At 40.3% G+C, this 15,171-nt stretch overlaps 1 long non-coding RNA gene and 1 pseudogene across 1 annotated transcript; one reads left to right on the top strand and one right to left on the bottom strand.

Annotated features, from left to right (window-relative positions):
* Positions 1-9,372: 9,372 nt before the first annotated feature.
* On the bottom strand, positions 9,373-11,549 carry LOC148789385 (uncharacterized). The gene is made up of 3 exons (XR_016067563.1): positions 11,447-11,549; positions 11,304-11,348; positions 9,373-11,203 (listed from the first exon to the last, which is right to left on the bottom strand). It is a non-coding gene; the product is annotated as an uncharacterized LOC148789385 (long non-coding RNA).
* Positions 11,550-12,212: 663 nt separating this feature from the next.
* Positions 12,213-13,214, top strand: LOC105180358 (adenylate isopentenyltransferase 5, chloroplastic pseudogene; annotated as a pseudogene).
* Positions 13,215-15,171: the final 1,957 nt, after the last annotated feature.

Genomic DNA, 15,171 nt, shown 5'->3' with positions numbered 1-15,171 from the left:
TTAAGATGTGGTATGGTATGTACTTCACTCTTTCAAGTTTCGTAACACTACACCTTTGTGTCCTCTTATCGGCTCACTTCGGTGTCATCTTTTTGGCCTTCTATATTTCTGTACCTATTAACATTTTTGATGGATTTGCATGTCTCTTTTTGTTACCATTTTCGGGTTTACTTCACTGTCTACTCACACTTTAACATCTCTTTATGATGGAATTTTTATTTTCTGTAAAGTGGGACTTGGATAGATCCAGTTGGCACACCCTGTTTTCATTTCTTTACCTTCTTATCCAAAGTTTTGGAGGTGGATGCTTAATTTTTTCGTTCCTTACGATGAGGTTGTCGTCACTTTGACAGTTTCGAAAGAGTTACATTGGCTTTAATAATTGTACAAAAAATCATCGATGAGATTGTCGTCACTTTGACAGTATTCTCTTTCGTTACCAAATACCTTGCTGCTCCAACCGCTAGACGACGTCTACGTCGGGCCAGAACCTACGTCGTGAGTAGTAGGATCCCAGACCAGATACACCATCTTCATAGGCTGGTTTCCATTTTTGACGAGTCATGTCTGCGCAATCTCCGCGTGGACCGCAACGCGTTCGGACGCCTGTGCTATATGTTTCAGTACTCAGGTAGTATGAACCCGACCAAAAACCTAAGTGTCGCCGAACAGGTAGCAATTTTCCTTAGCATTCTGTCCCACCACAAAAAGAACAGCGTCGTCAGGCATGATTTTATACGTTGCGGGCGCCCGATCCACAAACATTTTCACCGTGTCCTGAATTCAGTGATTAAGTTGTACAACGTCCTCTTGGCCAGGCCAACTCCAATTACGGACGAATGCGTTGACTCTCGGTGGAAATGGTTCAAGGTACTTCTTCATTTATTAATTTCATTCGAACTGCACATAGGGTTTTTGTGCTTGTTTTACCGATCGTCAGATTCTGGTCATTATATACCATTTGTGAATTACGATTTTATCACTACTTGTAGGGCTGTCTGGGGGCATTGGATGGGACTTTCATTAACGTACGCGTACCTGAAGAGGAAAAGGGAAGGTACCGAAGCCGCAAGGGTCATGTTGCTGTCAATATTCTCGGTGTTTGCAACCCAAACATGCAATTTATTTACATGCTTTCTGGCTGGGAGGGTAGTGCGGCTGATAGCCGCATACTACGTGATGCCGTCCACAGACCTGGTGGTCTTAGAATACCCTCAGGTTATAATTTCATCCACAACGCTTTCCTATTCCTCTTGTATGCGTATATGATTATTTGGGTGCTAATTTTTTAAAAACATGGCATAATGTTGGTATATGCTTTCCCAGGGAATTACTACTTGTGTGACAATGGATACGCAAATGCCGAAGGCTTCTTGACTCCGTACAGAGGTGTGCGCTACCATCTACGAGACTGGGACACTGGAGTGCAGGACCACAGAACCATCAGGAGGTTTTCAATCTAAAGCACTCGTCAACTCGTAACGTCATTGAGCGTACCTTTGGTTCGCTTAAAATGCGTTGGGGTATTTTAAGGAGTCACTCATTCTACTCCATCAAGGTCCAAACTCGGATTATATTGGCCTGCTGCTTATTGCATAACTTTCTAAGACAGGAAATGCCTGAGGACCGGTTGGAAGATTAGTTGCCTAACGTAGGAGTTGAAGAGACGGAAAACGACGGGGAAATAGTCTGGAATATAGAGCCCAATCCAACATGGAGCAATTGGAGGGATACACTGGCCACGTCCATGTACAACGAGTGGCGAAGCCACCGATGATGAGCCAATATTATACAATATTGACGACTGTCTTTGATTGCCTTCAGTCTATTGCATAGTCCTGCGAGTGAAAACAATTATTTAAATTTTCTTGTGTAATCAAGTCAGCGTAATGGCATTAGGTGTATCGACATTGGATACAGTTCTTCGTTGTGCCGTTCTATATCCTGTTTTTTCGTACAAGTTGCTTCGTTTTTCTCCTTACGTTGTTACTCGTTTACATAGAGTTCTTCAGAGTTTTCGCACTCGTCTGATTCGAAATTCATTTGTGTCATCTTGTACTGTTTTCATTAATTTCGGTTATTACTTTTACGTATCATGCTGTCTATCTAGTCACATTTTTCTGCTTTATCTTTAATCAGAATATGGATGTGGGATCTGATGAAGGTAACAGGATTACGCACCGTCGTGGTGGGAATCCCGATAGGCCTATTGGGCGCCGAATGTGGACAATAATGGAGAAAGAATGCCTTATTGCAGCACTACAGAATTTGGTGGTAACTAGGAAATGCGAGAATGGGTACAGGAATGGGTATCTGGGACAGTTGGAGGCCTACATTCTAAAGCATTTCCCACATTCCAATATTGAGGCCGAACCACACATCACTTCCAAACTACACGTCTGGAAAAAAAATTACTCCACACTGACCACCATGCTTACACGGTCTAATTTTGGTTGGTACAAGAACCGGAACATGGTAACGGTTGAAGATGATTCCGTCTGGGATGATTACGTGAAAGTATGCACCTAACTCGGTCGTTTGTGCACATTATTTAACATACTTTGTATTCTCTCTTTTAGTGACCTCCAATACTAACGCTTTTACAGATGGACCCATCCGCAAAGGGGATGAGGCATAAAACATGGCCTTTTTTCCTTCTTGGAGGAAAATTTTAGGTCGGGATCGTGCTACTGTAAAACGAAGTGCCGATCCATTTAAGGAGGCCAACGACGTCCAAGACGAGGAGATTGATGAAACCCATGAATGCAATGTGCGGGATGGCGAATGTAATGTCCGGGATGACGGATACATCATCGAACTAACACGGTACAACCATCCATTTCTATACTGACTAATTACATTTTAAAATTTAAGCAACGTAATAGATCAGTACAATCAAAATTCATCATGCGCAGCAATTGTATTCCAAAAAACATACAGACACCTACAACTGCTGATTTTGTCGAATTAAAATGTCTAAACTACTACAAACCTTAGTATAGGACAAAATGAGTGTTCACAGACTTCGGTATCAGTAATTGAAATGGGTTACAACATTTTCCTTCTTCCTAATGAAGCGGCCATCGTCAGCCATCCGCCCTTCATCACCCACCGTCATTCGTCCTCCAAAGTTGTTGTCACATCTATAACCTCATTCCCACCTTCCACTTGCTCTGTCCTGTGATGTGACCCGGATTGGTATTCGCTTCCCTCATCGACGTCTTCATCTTTGGTTTCGTCAGATGCAGTTATCTCATCTCCATCGAATATCTCCTTCAACTCCCACCACCGCATTTCGCCTTGGGAGCAGTATACCCTAGCGAATGGGGTGGCATAGTTTGCCGACGACGTTGGCCGACACTAGGAAATGTGACAATGTTATTACTATGGTAGTCCTGCGATAATGAAACAAAAATCGAAACTTGCAACACATACCTTGAAAATTCTCCAACACTCATCGTAGCTGCCACTTATTAGATTTGTGTTCTCGTCCCATGTGACAGCTCGATCTGCAATCACTTTTCTGAACGTATCGTACCGCAACCTTGCGTGGCGAAGTTTTCTTTTGTAAAAATGCATTGGCCATTCTCTTCCGACTAACCTGTTCACCTACCAGGCCGCGTAGGTCAAAAAATCATATTCGTCTGCCTCCGGTCCGACTGGGGCCCACTAGTAAAAGCCTGGTAGGCCAGTGCATCGATGAAAACGTTGTCGTCCAATTTGAACTGAAGAAGTAACGGCTCTGGCCTGTACGCTCTCGCCTCGGCATTTTGTTCGCGGTAATGGTGGTTCAAAGAGTTAGTAGTAATTTCTTCAAAATCCAACCACTTTATTCTTTACATAGGTCGGTGTTCCTCCATTTATTAGTATGGAAAGCACTACCATATTTACTATAGGTATGGCCCACTTTACTACATAAAAGAAACAATGCTGAGGAGTTATTACTGAGGAGCCGCCTCTACAAATTCTTTGCACAATATGATTATGTGCATCGGTACTGCGTGCAATTTTTGTGCATCAATGCGTCCGACATTTCATTCCAAATTTTGGAACGGCGGGTCCATCTGTTGAAGATGGACGGACGGCTGTATTAAAGTTTGATGAATTTGCCCCAATCATGCAATTAACATATAAAACAACACCGTATTCCATGCATGTTATACTTTCCAACTTCGACTCTTGCCATATTCATTGCACTCTCATTCAACCATTCCAAGTTCGTACAGACTAAACCTCCTTACCATATCGGCATAAACAAACGTTACAATGAGCGTTGGTTTTATTTATAAATAATCGTATATGAAACACCGCCCTCCATCTTCACTTGTCCTCAACACTAGGCATTGGCTGAATGACCTTGGGGTCCCCAATTAACTTGTATCGTCATGTATTCAATTTATTTTCAACTTTACTGCTTACACATAAAGTGATGTGCCACGTTGACGACCCATCACTCACCTCGCACAGAAGACCTGCTAAGGCTATAGCCGCTTGTGTTCACGCAAAGACTGTTCCAGCATTACTCATTTGGCGTGTTGTATATAAGCCAATTGAGTACCTGACATGCGGGCAGCCTTAATGCTAAGGCTGCCCACACTTGGTTTCGGCATTAGTGAAAGCACGTATACGACAACAAAGAATTCACCAATTCGATGTTCTCGTTTAAGTAATTTAAGTTTAGTACTCGTTAAAAAAAGAAAAGATGTTTTGACTTTTACTATTCAGTTTGTGCCAACTCAAATCAATGAGGAAGTGTTCAAATTCTATGAAAGCGTGAAGGGCGTGCATAACAGAAGAAGATAATGTTCTATATCCTTGTATTGTAGTTGCATATCATATGGTATGACATGAGATCTTGAGTGAAGCAGAGCAATTTGCAAGTCTTTGTCAAACAGAAGTATCAAAATGGATCATACATTACATATGATTTAAAAAGCAAGCGGTTACAGGCAAACGGGCTGAAATGCACATGAAAATGTAAAACAGCAACGAGTCCCCAACTCGCTCCATATCAGATTACACATAATGTTCTCAATTCATTTATGACAAATCCCAAAAAACGTAGAACTAACGAACACGCCGACCACAAACAAGCACTCGCTACAACCAGGTTCCCCCTTCAAATTTCGTCATCACTTGTCACCAACTCTATCACATCCGGCTCGACTCTTGATTTCTCCCCGAGGAAGAGCACATCTGGTTTGCTAACACTGGGGTCGTATGGAACAATATCCATTGAACTGCTTGGCAAAAGGGTGACTGCACAGCCATTGAAAATTTTCTCCAGCTGCTCCCACTTGGGTTCCCCGAAGTAGAAGTACGCCTTTGCGAAAGAATGCAGTACACCGATAAAAGTTGAAATAAAATTAGATGTCCGGGTAATTGCACAATGCGTATGACAAAGCAGCTGTTAAAACAATACCCGTATGAGACTCCTCCACCCGGCTATCCCGCCGGTCATTCTGTTGCTTTGTCGGTTCCAGGTTATGCTAGGCTCTTCGAGCACATGCCTCAAAGTATCGTACCGCAGGCGCAGGATGTTCAGCCTGTCTCGGAAGAAATCCAACGACCAGTTAAGTACCGGATCCCCTGGGCAGCGGTGCACAATGAGCCGTAATCCGGGTTCCACGGGTCGGTATGGTCTCTGCCGCATAGAGCGTGATAGTACAAATAATTACAAAATGTTTCGTCGACCTCTTTCGTCCAGGTCTGAGTGTACAAGTACCGGCACTAAGCCATGGGGATTTTTCGTTGAGGCATGGGGGACTCTCGCTATGCGCGAGTGTTGCGGGAGGTTGTGTGTCCAGAAATTTGGGCGGAGGGAAAGGCGTGGGAAGTAATGAATGACAGAAAATTGTGATGATTCGAGGGTATTTAGAGTAAGTGCTTACATGACTGTTCGGATACTTTTAGGCATGGAAGAGAGTGAGGCAATAATGCCTTGCCTTTTTGAGGACCGTTGTTTCATGTGTTCAGATGCATTGAAATCGAACCACTTAATTGAGTTTATTGGGGTAACCAGTATTACTCCTTCTGATTATTATGGGAAGGCAGTGCATTGGAAACAGGGTGGCGGTGCATTACATGAAGAATTATTCATTACATAATTGTAGTTGCAAACCAGGCGGCGCTCACATAAAGTGTATTTGGACTGTGAAAACAGAGTATGTATGGAAAAATCAACAATCATTCTTCAAGTTTGGAGGAGAAATATGAAATGTATCTGAACTTGTATTCATTCATATATTCAATGTTGCTATACGGAGTTCTTATGTACAGAGAGAAGAAGGCTACCAGAAGAACGACTCTGTAAACTAACCATAACAAACTAACAAAGAAAAGACGTGTTTATAACTAATAGAAGTGTTAAACTACAAAGAACGTTAAATAGAACATAAAAAAAAACTTTAACTTAAAAAGGATGAACACGACAACATCTTCAAACTGCAGCTGCTTTGTTCTTGGTAAGACCGCAATCAAAGGTAGGGCTGCAGTCATGCAGTGAACATTCATCATCGTCCCACCAATATCCAGATATAGTGTTGAGGTATTGAGCTGAAGAAAGAAGCAATTTACTGAACTTTAATGGCATTCTCGTAGTGAAAGAAATCTCTATCATATTTGTAGATGCAACGTACAACTCCCTTTCAATACAAAACGAAGAAGAGGATGAACAGAAAATGTAACAGACTCTGACTAATGGAGCAAACCACTAATACACGTGATCAGCTACTAAACTAACAAAGACGTAATCAGAAAAGAAAGGAAAAAACGCAATATAAAAAACACCTGTGTTCTAGCTCCATAGAGAAGCAACACAAACAGCAGCAGCAGAGCCCTACACCTTATTTAGCTTGATGGAATCCAGATTTTGCAGTATTATTTCCAGCATATAGAATCACCACAAATCAAACAAAACCAAAGGTGGATGGCTGGTGGATTGTACAAATTCATCATAAACAAATACAAAACCAGAAAATCAGTTACCTTTTTCGAGTTAAAGGGTAGAAAGAACTTAAATGCAATCTGCACACTAAAACATAACAGAGGGGTTTGGCTTAATGCATACAAAGTTCAGGGAAGCACACAATGACCGTCGACACCACTACAACGAAAGAATATTAAGCGGCAAAAACAGAGTACCGAAAACAATTAAAATATGCGTCAATATACCCAAAAATAATGTTTAACACCGGCCTACACACCGGAATACAAAGATAGCATCATTGTAGGCCAAACACGACAAAGAGTAAACAAAAATAAATAGTTCATTATCTGGCTCATAACCAGCTTTGATCCCCAACTATTCCACCTCTGATCGGGCGGAGCTATCCAAACTAAATGAATCAACGTCATCCATGTGTCAAGTCATAGGCGCAACTTCGGGTCCACTGAAAATATCTTGCAGCTCATCCCACTGCGGCTCGCCGAAGTAGTAGTAGGCCTTAGCAAATGGGATTTCCTGCGAAAGGTTAAAGTTTTTGAAGCCGGAGTGTACAACTCAATAACAGACACAAATTTGGAGAAGCATATGGGAAAACTCTTACTCGTATGATCCGCCGCCAATGTTCCTTCGTACAGCACATCCTATTCGACCGTCTGTTCCATCGTATGTTGGGTTCCTAAAGCAACTTACTGAAAGTTTCGTATCACAACCGCAGAAGGCTCAATCTGGATCTGAAGAAAGATTCAGACCACACGCGACCGGCATACGCATTCACAACCTTGGCAGAGAATGTGAAGGCATGGTTACCGGGCGGAAAGGGGTTGGGCTGTGGACTGCCCATGAGCACGTTGACTTGAAGAAAGACATAGAAGGCGTTGTCGACTCTCTTCGTCTAGGTAGGTGTGTAAAAGTACCGCGATTGACCCATGGGGTACTTGCGGCGAGGCATTTCGGGGGCTATAGAAGATTACGGTGGTGGGAGAATACAGAGAATAGAAGACGAAGATGAATAGGATTTGTGAGGAGATGCAAGACACTCGGTTATGTAAGGGGGAGAACTGTCGTATCTGGACGGGGTATTTGAAGCGACACGCATGTATTGAAGCGTAGATGGTTGTAGGCTTTTCTTTTTCCATCTCCGCACGGTTCAGTTTTGATATAAGGAGGAGAGTGTTCATACTGCAGAGAAATTGGTATACGCCGTTCCGGTTGGAAGTGCTTACAAAGTAGATTGAACGTCCTACAGAAATTACTACATCAACCAATAGAAAACCACTTATTTTCTGACGTATATGAAACCCATATGTCAGGGACTCATGGGTGGACATTGCAAATTACTCGCAACAAAAAACAATGTTGTCAGAAGATTATTATACAATACGGAAAGTTCAAATATTATAATATAGATAAAAACATTAAACCATCTGTAAATTCATTAATTAGACTGATGTTTTGGTACAGGGAACATAGGGTGGTGGTCCACAAAACATATACAACCATGTTGAAAATGCATATGAGACAAAAATGGACCACCTGCCACAGCACTGAGGAAACATTCTCTGCCTCGTACAACAGTTCTACTAAAAGACATACAAAATATACACCTGAAAAGCATTTATAGACGTACTAAAGGTAGCCGCTAGATAAGTTACGGCGGAAGGAGAAATGTTGTGAACAGGCAACATGGCTCCGGAGGAAAATCTGCAAAATATACATATATATATATATTTGTACATACACAGACAAATAGTACACATACATAATATTATATATATGATCCCATGCAATCATGGCCAACACAAAGCACGGAAACGGACCCCCTTCTCCATCACCGACGAACCTCCAACAGACAGCACTGAAATGTTGCAAACATCAATCAACCTTCTTCACGGGTGTATGATTCGAAGCGGAGGAGCTGGCTTGTCCTTCAGACCTTACACCACTGGGGCTGCCACAGTTGGTATCTTCGCATTTCTGCCCGACACTTGGAACATGAGGAAGTGGCTGCATGGAGTCTGCATCATCCTCGAACCCATAGAAATCATCACGAAAATTCCAAAGAGATGAGCCCGAAGTAGGGCTACCCGAGATAGAGCCGTAGGGGCAAGGATCTTTATGGACAACAACCACTGGATCGGATAGTTGAATCGGGACAATAGGATCAAAATGATCCTTCGAATCTGCCATTGTCAACTGAAGCGGAGTTAGAGTCAACCGGCTGGGCAAAGAGCATATATAGATCATCCCACATGTCTTCATAGGCATTAACATAGCATTTTCCGATGCGAGATTCCCACAAAAAAAACAAAGCCGTACGAGACAACCAACATTAATGCACATTGTCATACGTGTTACCATTATAAAATGCATATAACAACATTCCCACAGAATATAAAAGAAAAAAGTACCTTGCAGAATTCCTTCGAAGTAGAGTCATGCGCGGTGACAAAACGTAGCATAGTGTTGCAGACAACATCCCTGCGGGCAATGAGCCTCCCGAAAGCATCATGTCTCTCACGTAGGAACTTGACGACATACTTTCCCCAACGAATGTCAATCTTAAGCTCATGATGTTTACGAACCGCTGCCAACGCATCAGTTATGGCTAAGGTGTTCTCCTTATCAGGATGGAAACGTCCGTTTTTGGCATGTTTCAGCAGTTTACTGACAAAAGTTCGCTCCATATCCTTGGTCCATTTGGAACAATAGAACATATAATGCTGATTATAGAACCCATCGGGCCACATCATAGGGTATTTCCACAAATAGTATGTTGAGGGAATGTACAAAAAAAGGAAAGGAAGTTGCAGAACACAAAAGGAACATTCAGTCGCATTTATAGTGGTAACATGGGGAATATTTTTGCATTTTATGGACAATAAACAGAATTCAGGCGAAAATTGTGTCTGAAGTAAGAGAGAATAGTCTGTAGTAATTAAAATGCCAGTTGCATAACATTAAGGTAGGTGATTGTAATTAATGGAAAGATATGGCAGTTGTGTAAGAATGGACGTGTCTAAGCATTAATTGCATATGCAGGGGATGTAGAGTGAAGTGCAGGCTGCTGCCATTTAGGAAGAATGGCACAATGTTTATTCTATGCAGCATGTGCCCAATAAATGCAGAGGCGTTGGATGTATAAAGAAATGCAGTATGTAGCCATTTTCAGACAATGATATCAAATTTATTATCTGCAGCAGGTGGACATTGAATGCTGGAAGTTGTGTGATAATGAATGAAGTAGTTGGGGGGATAGGTAGTTTGTATGAATTAATGCAGAACTCGAAAGTGAAGTGATGGAATTGCGACTTCAGAATGAATGCAGTAGTTGGAACTGAGGATAATATATTATTTGTAAAAGGATGTATGGAATTCAAGTAAGCTGTATTGGAAATTAAGCACGTGAGAGGGTAAGACACAGTAAGATTAAATTGCTCAACTTGTCACCAGCAACTTTAGTAAGGCAGGAGAGACGTAACAAGCATAAGAAAATAATAGAATGATTGCATACATTATAATGGAAGTAGTTTACAAAGTTTTAAATGGCACACGATTGGAGAAAACTTACTTGTCAGAGCACTCATTGGGTCAAGTCAAAATTGCATAACGTAAAACAAGGAAGAAGTGCTGAGATTGAAAAAAAAGTATATACAGTCGGAGTGATTAAGCAAGCTTAAATATTGAGCGAGTATGCAAGAGTAATAAGCAAAAGAAGTAATAAGACGATCAAGTAATTGTGTAACCGTGTATGACTCCTATTCTCTACATGTAGACGATCATTCAAACATTTTATCTGAGTCTCGTAGCCTGATATACGATTGAACAGCCTAGGAATAATCTCTTTTGACCTGCGGCACATGGACGGGTCGACCCATTCAAACGTGCCGCAGTAATGACCCTAATTGTAAAGACAGGTATGAGGTGAGTAAACGTGTCTTACATATACGAAATAAGCAACATCGAATGAGTAAATCGTACATGCTCAGAATAGCATGTACCACATTTCAAAAAAAATATTTTATAGCTGTGAACAGGAGTTTACTGAAAGAACGAACCGCGTTGCCAGGGCACCCGCGTAACCTCCGTCCCGAATTAAGGGTAGTCCATGATGTGCGTAAGTGAACATCCCTACCGCAACGGCAAACACGAAAAACAGATTCGGTTGAAGCAGAAGAATGTTGCTTACTACCCATTCTGCCTTCATCATTGGTACTACAGAAATCGTTTTGGAAAGGAGCGGTATCCATGAACGATGATCTAGACAGTAATGGTGGAGGGATGGGGAGTCATCTCATAAAAACGACGGGGATAATCAGAAATTGCTTTAAATTTTGTCCAGAGAGGATTACAAACTCACCGACGTCGTCGGATGGGAGTGCGGAAAACTGAAATTACATAAACCCTAAAAATGGAGATAATTGTTCAGGGCAAAATTACAACCCGTTACATATATCAGGGGATTTTTCGTTACGGAGAATGTTTGGATAAAGATAAGCTTACCGTGAAGATAATGGATGAATTCGTCCAGTACAACGGATCGGTGGGAGGACCCTCTTTCGGCAAAGAAACAGCTTAAAACAGAAATTGGGGAAAGAGAGGGAAGGGAAATGACGAGGCGAGGGGCAGGAGCGGTGGGAATATGCGTAATATAAATTGTTCAAATAGAAGGGGGCATTAACGTAATAGAACAAGTACATCGTGGAAATAATACATGAAGGTAAATAGAAGAAAAAGGATAGATTGCGAAATTAATCCCTATAGGTAAACATTGGGCTATCTATCCCACCTCAACCAATCCAACTAGCAATCCAAAATTAATTCGGAGGGGGGGATGCGAAGTGGGGGAAAGTGAACATGACCTAAGGGGATAGGGATAGGGGTGTAGTTATTACCATGAATAGCTTGATTTGTTCCACATTGTGTGTACGTATGTATGTATAAATACCCCCTTACACATCCTATATTTCTTCACGTTTCAAACAATTGTCCAAGTAATTTCTTTCACATCAAAGAAACTTGTTCATGATTCTCTCTAGAGCCCACAAATGTTTGAAGTTTTCTTCAAACAAATCCTTCTGAAGAAGAGAAATTAATCCAAGAGTTGAGAAGGGCTTGTCACTCTATGATAGATAGATATTCTAAAATAGTAGATTGTATTTGGTACAAATTTTGTTTTAGAGTATTCTAACACGTGGCCTTTTTCTTTTTTTATTTGTTTGATGAAATTGACAGGTGTTAAAAAAAATAAAAGTAATTACCAATTAAAATGTCGATCTCCACTTGGAAGCCAGCACAATCTAGCTTGACAAACTTTTCAGTTCGGGGCATGATGAACAAGCACCAAGAGAAGGATAAGGTGGTGGTGGTATTGGGTGCCACTGGCACAGGCAAATCGCGCCTGGCGATAGACCTCGCCACCCGTTTCGGGGCAGAGGTGATCAACTCGGACAAAATTCAGGTCTACAAGGGGCTTGACATAGTAACTAATAAGGTGAGCAATGAGGAATGCCGCGGCGTGCCACACCATTTGCTTGGAATCATTGATCCCGAGGTGGATTTCACTGTACATGATTTTGTGCATCATGCATTACTGGCTACTGATGCCATCGTACAAAAGAATCGGTTGCCAATCATTGCTGGAGGGTCCAATTCCTTCATACAGGCACTTGTCAATTACAACACTGAGTTTTCCTCAAAGTACGAATGTTGCTTTCTCTAGTTGGACGTGGCGATCCCGGTCTTGCACTCGTACGTGTCGAAAAGGGTTGATCAGATGGTGGATAGCGGGTTGGTGGAGGAGGGCAAGGCATTTTTTGACCCAAAAATTCGTGACTATGATTATTGGATTAGGCGTGCCATCGGGGTCACCAAGATGGATGAATTCTTCAGCAGTCAGGGTCTTGTCGATGGTGATACTAGGGCTAAGCTTCTTAAGGCAGCTATTGATGAAATTAAGATGAATACTTGCAAATTTGCTTGCCGTCAAGTTGAAAAGATTTTGAGGATGAGGGAGGAATTTGGGTGGCAGATCTACCGGTTGAACGCCACAGAGGTATTCCTTCGATGTGGAGGAGATGCCAATGAAGCATGGGAGAAATTGGTGCTGAAGCCGAGTACGAACATGGTGGCTAGTTTCATTTGCAAAGAAAACATAGATCCGAAACCTACTGCATATGAACAATTAGTATTATCAATTATGTACCTTCGTACATATGAACAATTAGTATTATCAATTATGTACCTTCGTACATATGAACAATTCGTATGATCAGCAAAATTTTGTAGTCCTATTGATATACTGAGTTAAAATTCATGGCATTACATTTAGTGTGAAAGCATTAATATTCAATGCTTTTGATCAACGGAATACATATGTAATCCAATTTATACAAATTTAAAATCATGTCTGGTTGATTAGCATTGTCAACAAGAAATATATATAATCCTATTTGCGTCTAGTTAAACTTGCCGATTCATTTAGTACGATCAACAAAAGAAGTAATCCCTACTCAAACTAAATTAATACTCACTTCCATATGAGTATGATCAACGAAGGATGTAATCCGTACTCAAACTAAATTAATACATACTTTAATATTATGCTTCTACATATGTATGAACAAAATTTATTATCTCTACTTATACCAATTAAACTAGTGTTCGAGCAGTTAGTGTGATCATTAAAATGTTAAATCCTACTTATTTGTATAGGTATAAAAATACAGTTTTTGTCTTGTAATTTATGAGGGGCTGTCATTTTTTGTCATACAGAAGTTATGAAAATTAGTTTTTACAAGACTAAAATTATAAAAATTATAAAATTAATAGAATTAAAATTACTAAAATAATTAGTGTTATCAATAAAATATAAGTAAAAATACTATGGGTGAGTAGGTGGATATATATGTACAGATATATATCCAGAGTTCTTGAAGAAAGTTGAAAATTAAATGAAATTATTCGCGATTGCATTTAAGGTTGATGTATAAATTTGTAATATGAATATATTAGTATAAGATGACTAACACGAATTGGGATTGCATGTTAACATTTATGATATATATATTCTTGAATATGAACGAGGAATAAGATGTGTGATTAATTGTTGTAATATTTATCTAAGTCACGTACATTTACGGTGCTTCCATCAATGAAATATTTAGTCCTAGTTACCAAATTAAACATTGTTTATAGAATTATTTTGAAATATCATCCTACTAATATCAATTTAAAGCTCATGTCAGTACAATTAATACGATCAAGAATAGTTGCAAATTAACTTAATTATAAATGTGAATATATTAATGATGTTTGTGTCAATAAAGTATAATATAGTCTTGTGCGAACGTACTTATACCAAATAAAAATTCATGTTCCGTGTATTTATTATGATCATCAAGTGAAAAATCGTCTACGTCCAATTACTGTGGTGTACCAAAGAAGTTATTATGTTGATCCAGTCTAAAACCAATGTCCGTGCATTCATTTTACGAGCATAATGTGATGTTTTTACTAATAAAATATATATGTACCTTCTTGCATAAGAACAATTAGTATGATCAACAAAATTATGTAATCCTACTGATATACTGAGTTAAAATTCATGGCGGTACAATTAGTATGAAAGTAAGAAATATTCAATGCTTTGATCAACGAAATATATACGCAATCCTATTTATACCAATTAAAACTCATGTCCGTGCGATTAGTATGATCTACAAGAAACATATTTAATCTGATTTGCAGCTAGTTAAAAACTTGTCGATACATTTAATACGATCTACAAATGATGTAATCCTTACTTGTTATAATTTGTAGCCCAATGACTTATTAAAAGGCCGACCTTGGCAGCCTAATTACCTAACCCACTTGGTAGCCCACAACCGACCCGGTAACCCAACCCATCCTATCTAACTACTTATATCATATCGGTAACCCTAAATCTCACTTTCCCTCTTCTCTATTTTTTCTGCGCCGTGTACTTCCTTTCCTCTCCAAATCCTCTCTGTGATTTTCTTCCTTCTCTTTTCCGGGAGCCATGGACACAGGAAAGCCACCAAGGTTTTCCTTCTCTACCACAGTTTTCACCGCTTTAAATAGGGGATTCTCTCTTTCGGCTAAAACATGAATCAAGCTGTTTATCTCCTTCATCATTCACCAAAGTTATTTGTAAAATATTGAGTTAGGGTCTTTGTGACCGTGTGATACTGAGATGTGAGTGATCA

This window comes from Sesamum indicum, linkage group LG1, assembly GCF_026168435.1.
Source record: "Sesamum indicum cultivar Baizhima isolate 11 linkage group LG1, ASM2616843v1, whole genome shotgun sequence".
Classification (NCBI taxonomy): Eukaryota; Viridiplantae; Streptophyta; class Magnoliopsida; order Lamiales; family Pedaliaceae; genus Sesamum; species Sesamum indicum.
The sequence above is the reverse complement of the archived record's forward strand: the minus strand, read 5'-3'. Positions and strand labels throughout refer to the sequence as shown.